Source organism: Lissotriton helveticus, chromosome 8 (genome assembly GCF_964261635.1).
Source record: "Lissotriton helveticus chromosome 8, aLisHel1.1, whole genome shotgun sequence".
Taxonomy (NCBI): domain Eukaryota; kingdom Metazoa; phylum Chordata; class Amphibia; order Caudata; family Salamandridae; genus Lissotriton; species Lissotriton helveticus.
In genome coordinates this window covers 819,837,443-819,858,061 of record NC_136069.1, presented here as the reverse complement: position 1 = coordinate 819,858,061, position 20,619 = coordinate 819,837,443, and the positions used below count along the sequence as shown (strand labels likewise).

General features: G+C 39.5%; 14 non-coding genes across 14 annotated transcripts; all 14 read right to left on the bottom strand.

Moving 5' to 3' along the window:
• Nucleotides 1–1,714: 1,714 nt before the first annotated feature.
• On the bottom strand, nt 1,715–1,787 carry TRNAV-CAC (transfer RNA valine (anticodon CAC)). The gene has a single exon. It is a non-coding gene; the product is annotated as a tRNA-Val (tRNA).
• A 288-nt stretch (nt 1,788–2,075) lies between these two features.
• TRNAP-UGG (transfer RNA proline (anticodon UGG)) lies at nt 2,076–2,147 on the bottom strand. Its single transcript has one exon. It is a non-coding gene; the product is annotated as a tRNA-Pro (tRNA).
• A 2,213-nt stretch (nt 2,148–4,360) lies between these two features.
• TRNAV-CAC (transfer RNA valine (anticodon CAC)) lies at nt 4,361–4,433 on the bottom strand. The gene has a single exon. It is a non-coding gene; the product is annotated as a tRNA-Val (tRNA).
• A 288-nt stretch (nt 4,434–4,721) lies between these two features.
• On the bottom strand, nt 4,722–4,793 carry TRNAP-AGG (transfer RNA proline (anticodon AGG)). Its single transcript has one exon. It is a non-coding gene; the product is annotated as a tRNA-Pro (tRNA).
• Nucleotides 4,794–7,147: 2,354 nt separating this feature from the next.
• Nucleotides 7,148–7,220, bottom strand: TRNAV-CAC (transfer RNA valine (anticodon CAC)). The gene has a single exon. It is a non-coding gene; the product is annotated as a tRNA-Val (tRNA).
• Nucleotides 7,221–7,508: 288 nt separating this feature from the next.
• Nucleotides 7,509–7,580, bottom strand: TRNAP-UGG (transfer RNA proline (anticodon UGG)). Its single transcript has one exon. It is a non-coding gene; the product is annotated as a tRNA-Pro (tRNA).
• Nucleotides 7,581–10,081: 2,501 nt separating this feature from the next.
• TRNAP-AGG (transfer RNA proline (anticodon AGG)) lies at nt 10,082–10,153 on the bottom strand. The gene has a single exon. It is a non-coding gene; the product is annotated as a tRNA-Pro (tRNA).
• Nucleotides 10,154–12,370: 2,217 nt separating this feature from the next.
• Nucleotides 12,371–12,443, bottom strand: TRNAV-CAC (transfer RNA valine (anticodon CAC)). Its single transcript has one exon. It is a non-coding gene; the product is annotated as a tRNA-Val (tRNA).
• Nucleotides 12,444–12,731: 288 nt separating this feature from the next.
• Nucleotides 12,732–12,803, bottom strand: TRNAP-AGG (transfer RNA proline (anticodon AGG)). The gene has a single exon. It is a non-coding gene; the product is annotated as a tRNA-Pro (tRNA).
• A 2,357-nt stretch (nt 12,804–15,160) lies between these two features.
• Nucleotides 15,161–15,233, bottom strand: TRNAV-CAC (transfer RNA valine (anticodon CAC)). The gene has a single exon. It is a non-coding gene; the product is annotated as a tRNA-Val (tRNA).
• A 288-nt stretch (nt 15,234–15,521) lies between these two features.
• Nucleotides 15,522–15,593, bottom strand: TRNAP-AGG (transfer RNA proline (anticodon AGG)). Its single transcript has one exon. It is a non-coding gene; the product is annotated as a tRNA-Pro (tRNA).
• A 2,061-nt stretch (nt 15,594–17,654) lies between these two features.
• On the bottom strand, nt 17,655–17,727 carry TRNAV-CAC (transfer RNA valine (anticodon CAC)). The gene has a single exon. It is a non-coding gene; the product is annotated as a tRNA-Val (tRNA).
• Nucleotides 17,728–18,015: 288 nt separating this feature from the next.
• On the bottom strand, nt 18,016–18,087 carry TRNAP-UGG (transfer RNA proline (anticodon UGG)). The gene has a single exon. It is a non-coding gene; the product is annotated as a tRNA-Pro (tRNA).
• A 2,422-nt stretch (nt 18,088–20,509) lies between these two features.
• On the bottom strand, nt 20,510–20,582 carry TRNAV-CAC (transfer RNA valine (anticodon CAC)). Its single transcript has one exon. It is a non-coding gene; the product is annotated as a tRNA-Val (tRNA).
• Nucleotides 20,583–20,619: the final 37 nt, after the last annotated feature.

The following is a 20,619-nucleotide window of genomic DNA, read 5'->3' as shown; positions in this document are numbered from 1 at the left end:
TTAGTGTTCTCTCCAGAAGCAGGCATTTTCTGTGCCTTTAATTTCAGGCTTTTCCCAGCAGTCTCTGTTCTGCCTATGTAAATTACCAAAAGCAGTGCTTATTCCTCACTTGCTCTAATGTCCTTCCTGTCCACAAAGCTCTGCCTAAGTATGCTTTTTTTCTTTTTCAGGGAAATTCTAAATGGTTTCTCTGTCCACTCTGTGGCAGTAGAATGCTGATTATGATGCCATGTTTTGTGGAATCACCAAGGTACAACTACAGAGGAATATATGAGTCTGAAGGACATGGAACTCTTAGCTAACACATCACAATATATGATGCTTGCCAACCAAGCACTACATTCTGGTGCGCTGATGATCAGAACATTCTGCTCCTAAAGGAAAGAAAATACCGCTTGATTGAAAATAACGTCTCTGTTTATATTAACGCTCTCTCTCTCCCTATATCTATCTATCTATCTATCTATCTATCTATCTATCTATCTATCTATCTATCTATCTATCTATCTATCTATCTATCTATCTATCTATCTATCTATCTATCTATCTATCTATCTATCTATCTATCTATCTATCTATCTATCTATCTATCTATCTATCTATCTATCTATCTATCTATCTATCTATCTATCTGTCTGTCTGTCTGTCTGTCTGTCTGTCTGTCTGTCTGTCTGTCTGTCTATCCATCCATCCATCCATCCATCCATCCATCCATCCATCCATCCACCCATCTATCTATTTATCTATCTATCTATCTATCTATCTATCTATCTATCTATCTATCTATCTATCTATCTATCTATCTATCTATCTATCTATCTATCTATCTATCTATCTATCTTTATATATGGATACATGCATACACCTACACATAGATATGCCATGCATTTCTTTGGATTTGTTTCAACCTCTTGCCATTTATTTGAGAATCCCTACTTTTCAAGTGACTGCAAATGAAGTAATCTCTGGCACGGTTTGGCTGATGCAAGGTAACCAAAACACAAGACAACTTTTAATAAAAATCATTGGTTTCTTTGTTAACGTGCACTGTCCAACATGGGACTTTCACACGTCAGGTAAATATGATAACCAATACACAACAGAAGCAGATGCAGATTGCTTATCAATATCGTGATAGAACAGTTGTGATTTGAGAAGAAGAAGCGCCCCTGAATTGATACTTATTATATACAGCCTGTAAGATAGTCAAAAATGCATGCTAGGAGAGGAGATGCAAATATAAATGTATTAGAAAAATACATAAAGAGGAGTGATATGCTTTTATTCATGCAAGGCTAGAAAAAATCCCCATACTGTCGAAAGCATTCATACACCACCAAATGGAAATAAACAATTCTGACATTAAACGAAAAGGTGACAATGCATTTGTATCATCACCTTGAGAAGGATCATCTAGGAATTGAGCCCAAGCCTCAGCACTTAAAAACCAGAAACACTCCACTAAAATAAGAGGCCTGTTGGTGCCAACAATTCTCAAAGTTAATGCTTGTTCTGGTTGAGCATTGAACCGAATGCAGGGCTCTTTTGAAAGTGAGGTCTGTGAATCAACAGATACATCCACATGCCAATTATGTTATTGTTTGTAAGAGAATTCACTTTCTTGGAACGAGACTGCATGAACCCATCTTCAGGGCCTGGACAATATCATGCAAAACGGCAACTCTCAACATTGCAGCCAAGACAATATAACTAGTGTTTCTGCCTGGTTTCGAACCGGGTACCTTTCGCGTGTGAGGCGAACGTGAAAACCACTACACTACAGAAACAGATACCTACAGGTGATTCTTCTGTGATGAAACTGCTCAAAACAGGCTATTCCAAGGGCATCTGGTTTTAGATTTCTTTCATGCAACCTGCCCGACAGCCCTATCTGAACGCTTGTATATGCCTTGCAAGTACAGCATTTTTGGAAAATGCTTAAAGAGAAATGTTTCCTATTTGCTCAGGCAGGGCAAGGTTAAAAGCATGAGACTCTAGCAAATATTCATCCACTACTGCAAAGAGAAAATTGATATTGGCTTTGAAATGCATACTTCAAAAGAGCACCAATGAAAGGGCTCGTCCGGGATTTGAACCCGGGACCTCTCGCACCCAAAGCGAGAATCATACCCCTAGACCAACGAGCCGTTGAAAGACCCTCACCTCTGAAAAGGTAATACCAGCTCTAAGCCCGCAATGAAGATCATGCTGGGGTCTTTTTCATGCTTGGTCTGTGAATTCACAGGAAATTCAGTGTCAACTTACCCTTTCTCAAACGATAGCACTATCATTTGTAAGTGTCCCCTTTTATTTTGTCTCAGCATTGGACACGTCTTACAGGAAGTCAGCAGTTATTTATATATTTCTGCATTGGCTAGAGCCTAAAGAGAAGGAATAAAAAGCTGTTCATAACAACATAAGAAACACATTTTGCCTTTTCTCTCCAATACTGATTCCCTTTGTGCAAATCGGAATGCCAAGGTGAATAGCTGGGCCACAGATTCTGGCTAATTATCTATCTCTTGAATGCAAGAAGCAATAAAAACTGCCTAATGCAGGACTAAAGCATTCCTTGCATAGCCTCTAACATCATAACATAACTGAGCTGCTGGTAACAAGCTAAGCAATGCCTTCCCAAAATGAGAAGTACATGTGCTTATGTGCTTATCCGCTCAATCAGCGCTCGATCAGGCTCGATCAGGGAAAGGTGGAAAGGGTCCAAATGGCTGTCCCTTCCTTTTTAGGGTGGGTCCTGCTGACTATCATAGGATTCCTCTTAAGAGTGGCCAGGGTCAGAGGAAAAACTTTCAATGCTTCTTAGTGTTCTCTCCAGAAGCAGGCATTTTCTGTGCCTTTAATTTCAGGCTTTTCCCAGCAGTCTCTGTTCTGCCTATGTAAATTAACAAAAGCAGTGCTTATTCCTCACTTGCTCTAATGTCCTTCCTGTCCACAAAGCTCTGCCTAAGTATGCTTTTTTTCTTTTTCAGGGAAATTCTAAATGGTTTCTCTGTCCACTCTGTGGCAGTAGAATGCTGATTATGATGCCATGTTTTGTGGAATCACCAAGGTACAACTACAGAGGAATATATGAGTCTGAAGGACATGGAACTCTTAGCTAACACATCACAATATGTGATGCTTGCCAACCAAGCACTACATTCTGGTGCGCTGATGATCAGAACATTCTGCTCCTAAAGGAAAGAAAATACCGCTTGATTGAAAATAAAGTCTCTGTTTATATTAACGCTCTCTCTCCCTATATCTATCTATCTATATATCTATCTATCTATCTATCTATCTATCTATCTATCTATCTATCTATCTATCTATCTATCTATCTATCTATCTATCTATCTATCTATCTATCTATCTATCTATCTATCTATCTATCTATCTATCTATCTATCTATCTATCTATCTATCTATCTATCTGTCTATCTGTCTATCTATCTATCTATCTATCTATCTATCTATCTATCTATCTATCTTTATATATGGATACATGCATACACCTACTCATAGATATGCCATGCATTTCTTTGGATTTGTTTCAACCTCTTGCCATTTATATGAGAATCCCTACTTTTCAAGTGACTGCAAATGAAGTCATCTCTGGCACGTTTTGGCTGATGCAAGGTAACCAAAACACAAGACAACTTTTAATAAAAATCATTGGTTTCTTTGTTAACGTGCACTGTCAAACATGGGACTTTCACACGTCAGGTAAATATGATAACCAATACACAACAGAAGCAGATGCAGATTGCTTATCAATGTCGTGATAGAACAGTTGTGATTTGAGTAGTAGAAGCGCCCCTGAATTGATACTTAATATATACAGCCTGTAAGATAGTCAAAAATGCATGCTAGGAGAGGAAATGCAAATATAAATGTATTAGAAAAATACATAAAGAGGAGTGATATGCTTTTATTCATGCAAGGCTAGAAAAAATCCCCATACTGTCGAAAGCATTCATACACCACCAAATGGAAATAAACAATTCTGACATTAAACGAAAAGGTGACGATGCATTTGTATCATCACCTTGAGAAGGATCATCTAGGAATTGAGCCCAAGCCTCAGCACTTAAAACCAGAAACACTCCACTAAAATAGGAGGCCTGTTGGTGCCAACAATTCTCAAAGTTAATGCTTGTTCTGGTTGAGCATTGAACCGAATGCAGGGCTCTTTTGAAAGTGAGGTCTGTGAATCAACAGATACATCCACATGCCAATTATGTTATTGTTTTTAAGAGAATTCACTTTCTTGGAACGAGACTGCATGAACCCATCTTCAGGGCCTGGACAATTTCATGCAAAACGGCAACTCTCAACATTGCAGCAAAGACAATATAACTAGTGTTTCTGCCCGGTTTCGAACCGGGGACCTTTCGCGTGTGAGGCGAACGTGATAACCACTACACTACAGAAACAGATACCTACAGGTGATTCTTCTGTGATGAAACTGCTCGAAACAGACTATTCCAAGGGCATCTGGTTTTAGATTTCTTTCACGCAACCTGCCCGACAGCCCTATCTGAACGCTTGTATATGCCTTGCAAGTTCAGCATTTTTGCAAAATGCTTAAAGAGAAATGTTTCCTATTTGCTCAGGCAGGGCAAGATTAAAAGCATGAGACTCTAGCAAATATGCATCCACTACTGCAAAGAGAAAATTGATATTGGCTTTGAAATGCATACTTCAAAAGAGCACCAATGAAAGGGCTCGTCCGGGATTTGAACCCGGTACCTCTCGCACCCTAAGCGAGAATCATACCTCTAGACCAACGAGCCGTTGAAAGACCCTCACCTCTGAAAAGGTAACACCAGCTCTAAGCCCGCAATGAAGATCATGCTGGGGTCTTTTTCATGCTTGGTCTGTGAATTCACAGGAAATTCAGTGTCAACTTACCCTTTCTCAAACGATAGCACTATCATTTGTAAGTGTCCCCTTTTATTTTGTCTCAGCATTGGACACGTCTTACAGGAAGTCAGCCGTTATTTATATATTTCTGCATTGGCTAGAGCCTAAAGAGAAAGAATAAAAAGCTGTTCATAACAACATAAGAAACACATTTTGCCTTTTCTCTCCAATACTGATTCCCTTTGTGCAAATCGGAATGCCAAGGTGAATAGCTGGGCCACAGATTCTGGCTAATTATCTATCTCTTGAATGCAAGAAGCAATAAAAACTGCCTAATGCAGGACTAAAGCATTCCTTGCATAGCCTCTAACATCATAACATAACTGAGCTGCTGGTAACAAGCTAAGCAATGCCTTCCCAAAATGAGAAGTACATGTGCTTATGTGCTTATCCGCTCAATCAGCGCTCAATGAGGCTCGATCAGGCGAGATATAGGAAAGGTGGAAAGGGTCCAAATGGCTGTCCCTTCCTTTTTAGGGTGGGTCCTGCTGACTATCATAGGATTCCTCTTAAGAGTGGCCAGGGTCAGAGGAAAAACTTTCAATGCTTCTTAGTGTTCTCTCCAGAAGCAGGCATTTTCTGTGCCTTTAATTTCAGGCTTTTCCCAGCAGTCTCTGTTCTGCCTATGTAAATTACCAAAAGCAGTGCTTATTCCTCACTTGCTCTAATGTCCTTCCTGTCCACAAAGCTCTGCCTAAGTATGCTTTTTTTCTTTTTCAGGGAAATTCTAAATGGTTTCTCTGTCCACTCTGTGGCAGTAGAATGCTGATTATGATGCCATGTTTTGTGGAATCACCAAGGTACAACTACAGAGGAATATATGAGTCTGAAGGACATGGAACTCTTAGCTAACACATCACAATATATGATGCTTGCCAACCAAGCACTACATTCTGGTGCGCTGATGATCAGAACATTCTGCTCCTAAAGGAAAGAAAATACCGCTTGATTGAAAATAACGTCTCTGTTTATATTAACGCTCTCTCTCTCCCTATATCTATCTATCTATCTATCTATCTATCTATCTATCTATCTATCTATCTATCTATCTATCTATCTATCTATCTATCTATCTATCTATCTATCTATCTATCTATCTATCTATCTATCTGTCTGTCTGTCTGTCTGTCTGTCTGTCTGTCTGTCTATCCATTCATCCATCCATCCATCCATCCATCCATCCATCCATCCACCCATCTATCTATTTATCTATCTATCTATCTATCTATCTATCTATCTATCTATCTATCTATCTATCTATCTATCTATCTATCTATCTATCTATCTATCTATCTATCTATCTATCTATCTATCTATCTATCTATCTATCTATCTATCTATCTATCTATCTTTATATATGGATACATGCATACACCTACACATAGATATGCCATGCATTTCTTTGGATTTGTTTCAACCTCTTGCCATTTATTTGAGAATCCCTACTTTTCAAGTGACTGCAAATGAAGTAATCTCTGGCACGGTTTGGCTGATGCAAGGTAACCAAAACACAAGACAACTTTTAATAAAAATCATTGGTTTCTTTGTTAACGTGCACTGTCCAACATGGGACTTTCACACGTCAGGTAAATATGATAACCAATACACAACAGAAGCAGATGCAGATTGCTTATCAATATCGTGATAGAACAGTTGTGATTTGAGAAGAAGAAGCGCCCCTGAATTGATACTTATTATATACAGCCTGTAAGATAGTCAAAAATGCATGCTAGGAGAGGAGATGCAAATATAAATGTATTAGAAAAATACATAAAGAGGAGTGATATGCTTTTATTCATGCAAGGCTAGAAAAAATCCCCATACTGTCGAAAGCATTCATACACCACCAAATGGAAATAAACAATTCTGACATTAAACGAAAAGGTGACAATGCATTTGTATCATCACCTTGAGAAGGATCATCTAGGAATTGAGCCCAAGCCTCAGCACTTAAAAACCAGAAACACTCCACTAAAATAAGAGGCCTGTTGGTGCCAACAATTCTCAAAGTTAATGCTTGTTCTGGTTGAGCATTGAACCGAATGCAGGGCTCTTTTGAAAGTGAGGTCTGTGAATCAACAGATACATCCACATGCCAATTATGTTATTGTTTGTAAGAGAATTCACTTTCTTGGAACGAGACTGCATGAACCCATCTTCAGGGCCTGGACAATATCATGCAAAACGGCAACTCTCAACATTGCAGCCAAGACAATATAACTAGTGTTTCTGCCTGGTTTTGAACCGGGTACCTTTCGCGTGTGAGGCGAACGTGAAAACCACTACACTACAGAAACAGATACCTACAGGTGATTCTTCTGTGATGAAACTGCTCAAAACAGGCTATTCCAAGGGCATCTGGTTTTAGATTTCTTTCATGCAACCTGCCCGACAGCCCTATCTGAACGCTTGTATATGCCTTGCAAGTACAGCATTTTTGGAAAATGCTTAAAGAGAAATGTTTCCTATTTGCTCAGGCAGGGCAAGGTTAAAAGCATGAGACTCTAGCAAATATTCATCCACTACTGCAAAGAGAAAATTGATATTGGCTTTGAAATGCATACTTCAAAAGAGCACCAATGAAAGGGCTCGTCCGGGATTTGAACCCGGGACCTCTCGCACCCAAAGCGAGAATCATACCCCTAGACCAACGAGCCGTTGAAAGACCCTCACCTCTGAAAAGGTAATACCAGCTCTAAGCCCGCAATGAAGATCATGCTGGGGTCTTTTTCATGCTTGGTCTGTGAATTCACAGGAAATTCAGTGTCAACTTACCCTTTCTCAAACGATAGCACTATCATTTGTAAGTGTCCCCTTTTATTTTGTCTCAGCATTGGACACGTCTTACAGGAAGTCAGCAGTTATTTATATATTTCTGCATTGGCTAGAGCCTAAAGAGAAAGAATAAAAAGCTGTTCATAACAACATAAGAAACACATTTTGCCTTTTCTCTCCAATACTGATTCCCTTTGTGCAAATCGGAATGCCAAGGTGAATAGCTGGGCCACAGATTCTGGCTAATTATCTATCTCTTGAATGCAAGAAGCAATAAAAACTGCCTAATGCAGGACTAAAGCATTCCTTGCATAGCCTCTAACATCATAACATAACTGAGCTGCTGGTAACAAGCTAAGCAATGCCTTCCCAAAATGAGAAGTACATGTGCTTATGTGCTTATCCGCTCAATCAGCGCTCAATCAGGCTCGATCAAGGAAAGGTGGAAAGGGTCCAAATGGCTGTCCCTTCCTTTTTAGGGTGGGTCCTGCTGACTATCATAGGATTCCTCTTAGGAGTGGCCAGGGTCAGAGGAAAAACTTTCAATGCTTCTTAGTGTTCTCTCCAGAAGCAGGCATTTTCTGTGCCTTTAATTTCAGGCTTTTCCCAGCAGTCTCTGTTCTGCCTATGTAAATTAACAAAAGCAGTGCTTATTCCTCACTTGCTCTAATGTCCTTCCTGTCCACAAAGCTCTGCCTAAGTATGCTTTTTTTCTTTTTCAGGGAAATTCTAAATGGTTTCTCTGTCCACTCTGTGGCAGTAGAATGCTGATTATGATGCCATGTTTTGTGGAATCACCAAGGTACAACTACAGAGGAATATATGAGTCTGAAGGACATGGAACTCTTAGCTAACACATCACAATATGTGATGCTTGCCAACCAAGCACTACATTCTGGTGCGCTGATGATCAGAACATTCTGCTCCTAAAGGAAAGAAAATACCGCTTGATTGAAAATAAAGTCTCTGTTTATATTAACGCTCTCTCTCTCCCTATATCTATCTATCTATCTATCTATCTATCTATCTATCTATCTATCTATCTATCTATCTATCTATCTATCTATCTATCTATCTATCTATCTATCTATCTATCTATCTATCTATCTATCTATCTATCTATCTATCTATCTATCTATCTATCTATCTTTATATATGGTTACATGCATACACCTACTCATAGATATGCCATGCATTTCTTTGGATTTGTTTCAACCTCTTGCCATTTATTTGAGAATCCCTACTTTTCAAGTGACTGCAAATGAAGTCATCTCTGGCACGTTTTGGCTGATGCAAGGTAACCAAAACACAAGACAACTTTTAATAAAAATCATTGGTTTCTTTGTTAACGTGCACTGTCAAACATGGGACTTTCACACGTCAGGTAAATATGATAACCAATACACAACAGAAGCAGATGCAGATTGCTTATCATTGTCATGATAGAACAGTTGTGATTTGAGTAGTAGATGCGCCCCTGAATTGATACTTATTATATACAGCCTGTAAGATAGTCAAAAATGCATGCTAGGAGAGGAGATGCAAATATAAATGTATTAGAAAAATACATAAAGAGGAGTGATATGCTTTTATTCATGCAAGGCTAGAAAAAATCCCCATACTGTCGAAAGCATTCATACACCACCAAATGGAAATAAACAATTCTGACATTAAACGAAAAGGTGACGATGCATTTGTATCATCACCTTGAGAAGGATCATCTAGGAATTGAGCCCAAGCCTCAGCACTTAAAAACCAGAAACACTCCACTAAAATAAGAGGCCTGTTGGTGCCAACAATTCTCAAAGTTAATGCTTGTTCTGGTTGAGCATTGAACCGAATGCAGGGCTCTTTTGAAAGTGAGGTCTGTGAATCAACAGATACATCCACATGCCAATTATGTTATTGTTTGTAAGAGAATTCACTTTCTTGGAACGAGACTGCATGAACCCATCTTCAGGGCCTGGACAATATCATGCAAAGCGGCAACTCTCAACATTGCAGCCAAGACAATATAACTAGTGTTTCTGCCTGGTTTCGAACTGGGGACCTTTCGCGTGTGAGGCGAACCTGAAAACCACTACACTACAGAAACAGATACCTACATGTGATTCTTCTGTGATGAAACTGCTCAAAACAGGCTATTCCAAGGGCATCTGGTTTTAGATTTCTTTCATGCAACCTGCCCGACAGCCCTATCTGAACGCTTGTATATGCCTTGCAAGTTCAGCATTTTTGCTAAATGCTTAAAGAGAAATGTTTCCTATTTGCTCAGGCAGGGCAAGGTTAAAAGCATGAGACTCTAGCAAATATGCATCCACTACTGCAAAGAGAAAATTGATATTGGCTTTGAAATGCATACTTCAAAAGAGCACCAATGAAAGGGCTCGTCTGGGATTTGAACCCAGGACCTCTCGCACCCTAAGCGAGAATCATACCCCTAGACCAACGAGCCATTGAAAGACCCTCACCTCTGAAAAGGTAATACCAGCTCTAAGCCCGCAATGAAGATCATGCTGGGGTCTTTTTCATGCTGGGTCTCAGAATTCACAGGAAATTCAGTGTCAACTTACCCTTTCTCAAACGATAGCACTATCATTTGTAAGTGTCCCCTTTTATTTTGTCTCAGCATTGGACACGTCTTACAGGAAGTCAGCAGTTATTTATATATTTCTGCATTGGCTAGAGCCTAAAGAGAAAGAATAAAAAGCTGTTCATAACAACATAAGAAACACATTTTGCCTTTTCTCTCCAATACTTATTCCCTTTGTGCAAATCGGAATGCCAAGGTGAATAGCTGGGCCACAGATTCTGGCTAATTATCTATCTCTTGAATGCAAGAAGCAATAAAAACTGCCTAATGCAGGACTAAAGCATTCCTTGCATAGCCTCTAACATCATAACATAACTGAGCTGCTGGTAACAAGCTAAGCAATGCCTTCCCAAAATGAGAAGTACATGTGCTTATGTGCTTATGTGCTTATCCGCTCAATCAGCGCTCGATCAGGCTCGATCAGGGAAAGGTGGAAAGGGTCCAAATGGCTGTCCCTTCCTTTTTAGGGTGGGTCCTGCTGACTATCATAGGATTCCTCTTAAGAGTGGCCAGGGTCAGAGGAAAAACTTTCAATGCTTCTTAGTGTTCTCTCCAGAAGCAGGCATTTTCTGTGCCTTTAATTTCAGGCTTTTCCCAGCAGTCTCTGTTCTGCCTATGTAAATTAACAAAAGCAGTGCTTATTCCTCACTTGCTCTAATGTCCTTCCTGTCCACAAAGCTCTGCCTAAGTATGCTTTTTTTCTTTTTCAGGGAAATTCTAAATGGTTTCTCTGTCCACTCTGTGGCAGTAGAATGCTGATTATGATGCCATGTTTTGTGGAATCACCAAGGTACAACTACAGAGGAATATATGAGTCTGAAGGACATGGAACTCTTAGCTAACACATCACAATATGTGATGCTTGCCAACCAAGCACTACATTCTGGTGCGCTGATGATCAGAACATTCTGCTCCTAAAGGAAAGAAAATACCGCTTGATTGAAAATAAAGTCTCTGTTTATATTAACGCTCTCTCTCCCTATATCTATCTATCTATATATCTATCTATCTATCTATCTATCTATCTATCTATCTATCTATCTATCTATCTATCTATCTATCTATCTATCTATCTATCTATCTATCTATCTATCTATCTATCTATCTATCTATCTATCTATCTATCTATCTATCTATCTATCTATCTATCTATCTATCTATCTGTCTATCTATCTATCTATCTATCTATCTATCTATCTATCTATCTTTATATATGGATACATGCATACACCTACTCATAGATATGCCATGCATTTCTTTGGATTTGTTTCAACCTCTTGCCATTTATATGAGAATCCCTACTTTTCAAGTGACTGCAAATGAAGTCATCTCTGGCACGTTTTGGCTGATGCAAGGTAACCAAAACACAAGACAACTTTTAATAAAAATCATTGGTTTCTTTGTTAACGTGCACTGTCAAACATGGGACTTTCACACGTCAGGTAAATATGATAACCAATACACAACAGAAGCAGATGCAGATTGCTTATCAATGTCGTGATAGAACAGTTGTGATTTGAGTAGTAGAAGCGCCCCTGAATTGATACTTAATATATACAGCCTGTAAGATAGTCAAAAATGCATGCTAGGAGAGGAAATGCAAATATAAATGTATTAGAAAAATACATAAAGAGGAGTGATATGCTTTTATTCATGCAAGGCTAGAAAAAATCCCCATACTGTCGAAAGCATTCATACACCACCAAATGGAAATAAACAATTCTGACATTAAACGAAAAGGTGACGATGCATTTGTATCATCACCTTGAGAAGGATCATCTAGGAATTGAGCCCAAGCCTCAGCACTTAAAACCAGAAACACTCCACTAAAATAGGAGGCCTGTTGGTGCCAACAATTCTCAAAGTTAATGCTTGTTCTGGTTGAGCATTGAACCGAATGCAGGGCTCTTTTGAAAGTGAGGTCTGTGAATCAACAGATACATCCACATGCCAATTATGTTATTGTTTTTAAGAGAATTCACTTTCTTGGAACGAGACTGCATGAACCCATCTTCAGGGCCTGGACAATTTCATGCAAAACGGCAACTCTCAACATTGCAGCAAAGACAATATAACTAGTGTTTCTGCCCGGTTTCGAACCGGGGACCTTTCGCGTGTGAGGCGAACGTGATAACCACTACACTACAGAAACAGATACCTACAGGTGATTCTTCTGTGATGAAACTGCTCGAAACAGACTATTCCAAGGGCATCTGGTTTTAGATTTCTTTCACGCAACCTGCCCGACAGCCCTATCTGAACGCTTGTATATGCCTTGCAAGTTCAGCATTTTTGCAAAATGCTTAAAGAGAAATGTTTCCTATTTGCTCAGGCAGGGCAAGATTAAAAGCATGAGACTCTAGCAAATATGCATCCACTACTGCAAAGAGAAAATTGATATTGGCTTTGAAATGCATACTTCAAAAGAGCACCAATGAAAGGGCTCGTCCGGGATTTGAACCCGGTACCTCTCGCACCCTAAGCGAGAATCATACCTCTAGACCAACGAGCCGTTGAAAGACCCTCACCTCTGAAAAGGTAACACCAGCTCTAAGCCCGCAATGAAGATCATGCTGGGGTCTTTTTCATGCTTGGTCTGTGAATTCACAGGAAATTCAGTGTCAACTTACCCTTTCTCAAACGATAGCACTATCATTTGTAAGTGTCCCCTTTTATTTTGTCTCAGCATTGGACACGTCTTACAGGAAGTCAGCCGTTATTTATATATTTCTGCATTGGCTAGAGCCTAAAGAGAAAGAATAAAAAGCTGTTCATAACAACATAAGAAACACATTTTGCCTTTTCTCTCCAATACTGATTCCCTTTGTGCAAATCGGAATGCCAAGGTGAATAGCTGGGCCACAGATTCTGGCTAATTATCTATCTCTTGAATGCAAGAAGCAATAAAAACTGCCTAATGCAGGACTAAAGCATTCCTTGCATAGCCTCTAACATCATAACATAACTGAGCTGCTGGTAACAAGCTAAGCAATGCCTTCCCAAAATGAGAAGTACATGTGCTTATGTGCTTATCCGCTCAATCAGCGCTCAATGAGGCTCGATCAGGCGAGATATAGGAAAGGTGGAAAGGGTCCAAATGGCTGTCCCTTCCTTTTTAGGGTGGGTCCTGCTGACTATCATAGGATTCCTCTTAAGAGTGGCCAGGGTCAGAGGAAAAACTTTCAATGCTTCTTAGTGTTCTCTCCAGAAGCAGGCATTTTCTGTGCCTTTAATTTCAGGCTTTTCCCAGCAGTCTCTGTTCTGCCTATGTAAATTACCAAAAGCAGTGCTTATTCCTCACTTGCTCTAATGTCCTTCCTGTCCACAAAGCTCTGCCTAAGTATGCTTTTTTTCTTTTTCAGGGAAATTCTAAATGGTTTCTCTGTCCACTCTGTGGCAGTAGAATGCTGATTATGATGCCATGTTTTGTGGAATCACCAAGGTACAACTACAGAGGAATATATGAGTCTGAAGGACATGGAACTCTTAGCTAACACATCACAATATATGATGCTTGCCAACCAAGCACTACATTCTGGTGCGCTGATGATCAGAACATTCTGCTCCTAAAGGAAAGAAAATACCGCTTGATTGAAAATAACGTCTCTGTTTATATTAACGCTCTCTCTCTCCCTATATCTATCTATCTATCTATCTATCTATCTATCTATCTATCTATCTATCTATCTATCTATCTATCTATCTATCTATCTATCTATCTATCTATCTATCTATCTATCTATCTATCTATCTATCTGTCTGTCTGTCTGTCTGTCTGTCTGTCTGTCTGTCTGTCTCATCCATTCATCCATCCATCCATCCATCCATCCATCCATCCATCCATCCACCCATCTATCTATCTATCTATCTATCTATCTATCTATCTATCTATCTATCTATCTATCTATCTATCTATCTATCTATCTATCTATCTATCTATCTATCTATCTATCTATCTATCTATCTATCTATCTATCTATCTATCTATCTATCTATCTATATATGGATACATGCATACACCTACACATAGATATGCCATGCATTTCTTTGGATTTGTTTCAACCTCTTGCCATTTATTTGAGAATCCCTACTTTTCAAGTGACTGCAAATGAAGTAATCTCTGGCACGGTTTGGCTGATGCAAGGTAACCAAAACACAAGACAACTTTTAATAAAAATCATTGGTTTCTTTGTTAACGTGCACTGTCCAACATGGGACTTTCACACGTCAGGTAAATATGATAACCAATACACAACAGAAGCAGATGCAGATTGCTTATCAATATCGTGATAGAACAGTTGTGATTTGAGAAGAAGAAGCGCCCCTGAATTGATACTTATTATATACAGCCTGTAAGATAGTCAAAAATGCATGCTAGGAGAGGAGATGCAAATATAAATGTATTAGAAAAATACATAAAGAGGAGTGATATGCTTTTATTCATGCAAGGCTAGAAAAAATCCCCATACTGTCGAAAGCATTCATACACCACCAAATGGAAATAAACAATTCTGACATTAAACGAAAAGGTGACAATGCATTTGTATCATCACCTTGAGAAGGATCATCTAGGAATTGAGCCCAAGCCTCAGCACTTAAAAACCAGAAACACTCCACTAAAATAAGAGGCCTGTTGGTGCCAACAATTCTCAAAGTTAATGCTTGTTCTGGTTGAGCATTGAACCGAATGCAGGGCTCTTTTGAAAGTGAGGTCTGTGAATCAACAGATACATCCACATGCCAATTATGTTATTGTTTGTAAGAGAATTCACTTTCTTGGAACGAGACTGCATGAACCCATCTTCAGGGCCTGGACAATATCATGCAAAACGGCAACTCTCAACATTGCAGCCAAGACAATATAACTAGTGTTTCTGCCTGGTTTCGAACCGGGGACCTTTCGCGTGTGAGGCGAACGTGAAAACCACTACACTACAGAAACAGATACCTACAGGTGATTCTTCTGTGATGAAACTGCTCAAAACAGGCTATTCCAAGGGCATCTGGTTTTAGATTTCTTTCATGCAACCTGCCCGACAGCCCTATCTGAACGCTTGTATATGCCTTGCAAGTTCAGCATTTTTGCAAAATGCTTAAAGAGAAATGTTTCCTATTTGCTCAGGCAGGGCAAGGTTAAAAGCATGAGACTCTAGCAAATATGCATCCACTACTGCAAAGAGAAAATTGATATTGGCTTTGAAATGCATACTTCAAAAGAGCACCAATGAAAGGGCTCGTCTGGGATTTGAACCCGGGACCTCTCGCACCCTAAGCGAGAATCATACCCCTAGACCAACGAGCCATTGAAAGACCCTCACCTCTGAAAAGGTAATACCAGCTCTAAGCCCGCAATGAAGATCATGCTGGGGTCTTTTTCATGCTTGGTCTGTGAATTCACAGGAAATTCAGTGTCAACTTACCCTTTCTCAAACGATAGCACTATCATTTGTAAGTGTCCCCTTTTATTTTGTCTCAGCATTGGACACGTCTTACAGGAAGTCAGCAGTTATTTATATATTTCTGCATTGGCTAGAGCCTAAAGAGAAAGAATAAAAAGCTGTTCATAACAACATAAGAAACACATTTTGCCTTTTCTCTCCAATACTGATTCCCTTTGTGCAAATCGGAATGCCAAGGTGAATAGCTGGGCCACAGATTCTGGCTAATTATCTATCTCTTGAATGCAAGAAGCAATAAAAACTGCCTAATGCAGGACTAAAGCATTCCTTGCATAGCCTCTAACATCATAACATAACTGAGCTGCTGGTAACAAGCTAAGCAATGCCTTCCCAAAATGAGAAGTACATGTGCTTATGTGCTTATCCGCTCAATCAGCGCTCAATCAGGCTCGATCAGGCTCGATCAAGGAAAGGTGGAAAGGGTCCAAATGGCTGTCCCTTCCTTTTTAGGGTGGGTCCTGCTGACTATCATAGGATTCCTCTTAAGAGTGGCCAGGGTCAGAGGAAAAACTTTCAATGCTTCTTAGTGTTCTCTCCAGAAGCAGGCATTTTCTGTGCCTTTAATTTCAGGCTTTTCCCAGCAGTCTCTGTTCTGCCTATGTAAATTAACAAAAGCAGTGCTTATTCCTCACTTGCTCTAATGTCCTTCCTGTCCACAAAGCTCTGCCTAAGTATGCTTTTTTTCTTTTTCAGGGAAATTCTAAATGGTTTCTCTGTCCACTCTGTGGCAGTAGAATGCTGATTATGATGCCATGTTTTGTGGAATCACCAAGGTACAACTACAGAGGAATATATGAGTCTGAAGGACATGGAACTCTTAGCTAACACATCACAATATGTGATGCTTGCCAACCAAGCACTACATTCTGGTGCGCTGATGATCAGAACATTCTGCTCCTAAAGGAAAGAAAATACCGCTTGATTGAAAATAAAGTCTCTGTTTATATTAACGCTCTCTCTCTCCCTATATCTATCTATCTATCTATCTATCTATCTATCTATCTATCTATCTATCTATCTATCTATCTATCTTTATATATGGTTACACGCATACACCTACTCATAGATATGCCATGCATTTCTTTGGATTTGTTTCAACCTCTTGCCATTTATTTGAGAATCCCTACTTTTCAAGTGACTGCAAATGAAGTCATCTCTGGCACGTTTTGGCTGATGCAAGGTAACCAAAAAACAAGACAACTTTTAATAAAAATCATTGGTTTCTTTGTTAACGTGCACTGTCAAACATGGGACTTTCACACGTCAGGTAAATATGATAACCAATACACAACAGAAGCAGATGCAGATTGCTTATCATTGTCATGATAGAACAGTTGTGATTTGAGTAGTAGATGCGCCCCTGAATTGATACTTATTATATACAGCCTGTAAGATAGTCAAAAATGCATGCTAGGAGAGGAGATGCAAATATAAATGTATTAGAAAAATACATAAAGAGGAGTGATATGCTTTTATTCATGCAAGGCTAGAAAAAATCCCCATACTGTCGAAAGCATTCATACACCACCAAATGGAAATAAACAATTCTGACATTAAACGAAAAGGTGACGATGCATTTGTATCATCACCTTGAGAAGGATCATCTAGGAATTGAGCCCAAGCCTCAGCACTTAAAACCAGAAACACTCCACTAAAATAGGAGGCCTGTTGGTGCCAACAATTCTCAAAGTTAATGCTTGTTCTGGTTGAGCATTAAACCGAATGCAGGGCTCTTTTGAAAGTGAGGTCTGTGAATCAACAGATACATCCACATGCCAATTATGTTATTGTTTTTAAGAGAATTCACTTTCTTGGAACGAGAGTGCATGAACCCATCTTCAGGGCCTGGACAATTTCATGCAAAACGGCAACTCTCAACATTGCAGCCAAGACAATATAACTAGTGTTTCTGCCCGGTTTCGAACCGGGGACCTTTCGCGTGTGAGGCGAACGTGATAACCACTACACTACAGAAACAGATACCTACAGGTGATTCTTCTGTGATGAAACTGCTCAAAACAGACTATTCCAAAGGCATCTGGTTTTAGATTTCTTTCATGCAACCTGCCCGACAGCCCTATCTGAACGCTTGTATATGCCTTGCAAGTTCAGCATTTTTGCAAAATGCTTAAAGAGAAATGTTTCCTATTTGCTCAGGCAGGGCAAGGTTAAAAGCATGAGACTCTAGCAAATAATCATCCACTACTGCAAAGAGACAATTGATATTGGCTTTGAAATGCATACTTCAAAAGAGCACCAATGAAAGAGCTCGTCCGGGATTTGAACCCGGGACCTCTCGCACCCAAAGCGAGAATCATACCCCTAGACCAACGAGCCGTTGAAAGACCCTCACCTCTAAAAAGGTAATACCAGCTCTAAGCCCGCAATGAAGATCATGCTGGCGTCTTTTTCATGCTTGGTCTGTGAATTCACAGGAAATTCAGTGTCAACTTACCCTTTCTCAAACGATAGCACTATCATTTGTAAGTGTCCCCTTTTATTTTGTCTCAGCATTGGACACGTCTTACAGGAAGTCAGCAGTTATTTATATATTTCTGCATTGGCTAGAGCCTAAAGAGAAAGAATAAAAAGCTGTTCATAACAACATAAGAAACACATTTTGCCTTTTCTCTCCAATACTGATTCCCTTTGTGCAAATCGGAATGCCAAGGTGAATAGCTGGGCCACAGATTCTGGCTAATTATCTATCTCTTGAATGCAAGAAGCAATAAAAACTGCCTAATGCAGGACTAAAGCATTCCTTGCATAGCCTCTAACATCATAACATAACTGAGCTGCTGGTAACAAGCTAAGCAATACCTTCCCAAAATGAGAAGTACATGTGCTTATGTGCTTATCCGCTCAATCAGCGCTCGATCAGGCTCGATCAGGCGAGATATAGGAAAGGTGGAAAGGGTCCAAATGGCTGTCCCTTCCTTTTTAGGGTGGGTCCTGCTGACTATCATAGGATTCCTCTTAAGAGTGGCCAGGGTCAGAGGAAAAACTTTCAATGCTTCTTAGTGTTCTCTCCAGAAGCAGGCATTTTCTGTGCCTTTAATTTCAGGCTTTTCCCAGCAGTCTCTGTTCTGCCTATGTAAATTAACAAAAGCAGTGCTTATTCCTCACTTGCTCTAATGTCCTTCCTGTCCACAAAGCTCTGCCTAAGTATGCTTTTTTTCTTTTTCAGGGAAATTCTAAATGGTTTCTCTGTCCACTCTGTGGCAGTAGAATGCTGATTATGATGCCATGTTTTGTGGAATCACCAAGGTACAACTACAGAGGAATATATGAGTCTGAAGGACATGGAACTCTTAGCTAACACATCACAATATGTGATGCTTGCCAACCAAGCACTACATTCTGGTGCGCTGATGATCAGAACATTCTGCTCCTAAAGGAAAGAAAATACCGCTTGATTGAAAATAAAGTCTCTGTTTATATTAACGCTCTCTCTCTCCCTATATCTATCTATCTATCTATCTATCTATCTATCTATCTATCTATCTATCTATCTATCTATCTATCTATCTATCTATCTATCTATCTATCTATCTATCTATCTATCTATCTATCTATCTATCTATCTATCTATCTATCTATCTATCTATCTATCTATCTATCTATCTATCTGTCTGTCTGTCTGTCTGTCTGTCTGTCTGTCTGTCTGTCTGTCTGTCTGTCTATCTGTCCGTCTATCCATTCATCCATCCATCCATCCATCCATCCATCCATCCATCCATCCATACATCCATCCATCCACCCATCTATCTATTTATCTAACTATCTATCTATCTATCTATCTATCTATCTATCTATCTATCTATCTATCTATCTATCTATCTATCTATCTATCTATCTATCTATCTATCTATCTATCTATCTATCTTTATATATGGATACATGCATACACCTACACATAGATATGCCATGCATTTCTTTGGATTTGTTTCAACCTCTTGCCATTTATTTGAGAATCCCTACTTTTCAAGTGACTGCAAATGAAGTAATCTCAGGCACGGTTTGGCTGATGCAAGGTAACCAAAACACAAGACAACTTTTAATAAAAATCATTGGTTTCTTTGTTAACGTGCACTGTCCAACATGGGACTTTCACACGTCAGGTACATATGATAACCAATACACAACAGAAGCAGATGCAGATTGCTTATCAATATCGTGATAGAACAGTTGTGATTTGAGTAGAAGAAGCGCCCCTGAATTGATACTTATTATATACAGCCTGTAAGATAGTCAAAAATGCATGCTAGGAGAGGAGATGCAAATATAAATGTATTAGAAAAATACATAAAGAGGAGTGATATGCTTTTATTCATGCAAGGCTAGAAAAAATCCCCATACTGTCGAAAGCTTTCATACACCACCAAATGGAAATAAACAATTCTGACATTAAACGAAAAGGTGACGATGCATTTGTATCATCACCTTGAGAAGGATCATCTAGGAATTGAGCCCAAGCCTCAGCACTTAAAAACCAGAAACACTCCACTAAAATAAGAGGCCTGTTGGTGCCAACAATTCTCAAAGTTAATGCTTGTTCTGGTTGAGCATTGAACCGAATGCAGGGCTCTTTTGAAAGTGAGGTCTGTGAATCAACAGATACATCCACATGCCAATTATGTTATTGTTTGTAAGAGAATTCACTTTCTTGGAACGAGACTGCATGAACCCATCTTCAGGGCCTGGACAATATCATGCAAAACGGCAACTCTCAACATTGCTGCCAAGACAATATAACTAGTGTTTCTGCCTGGTTTCGAACCGGGGACCTTTCGCGTGTGAGGCGAACGTGAAAACCACTACACTACAGAAACAGATACCTACAGGTGATTCTTCTGTGATGAAACTGCT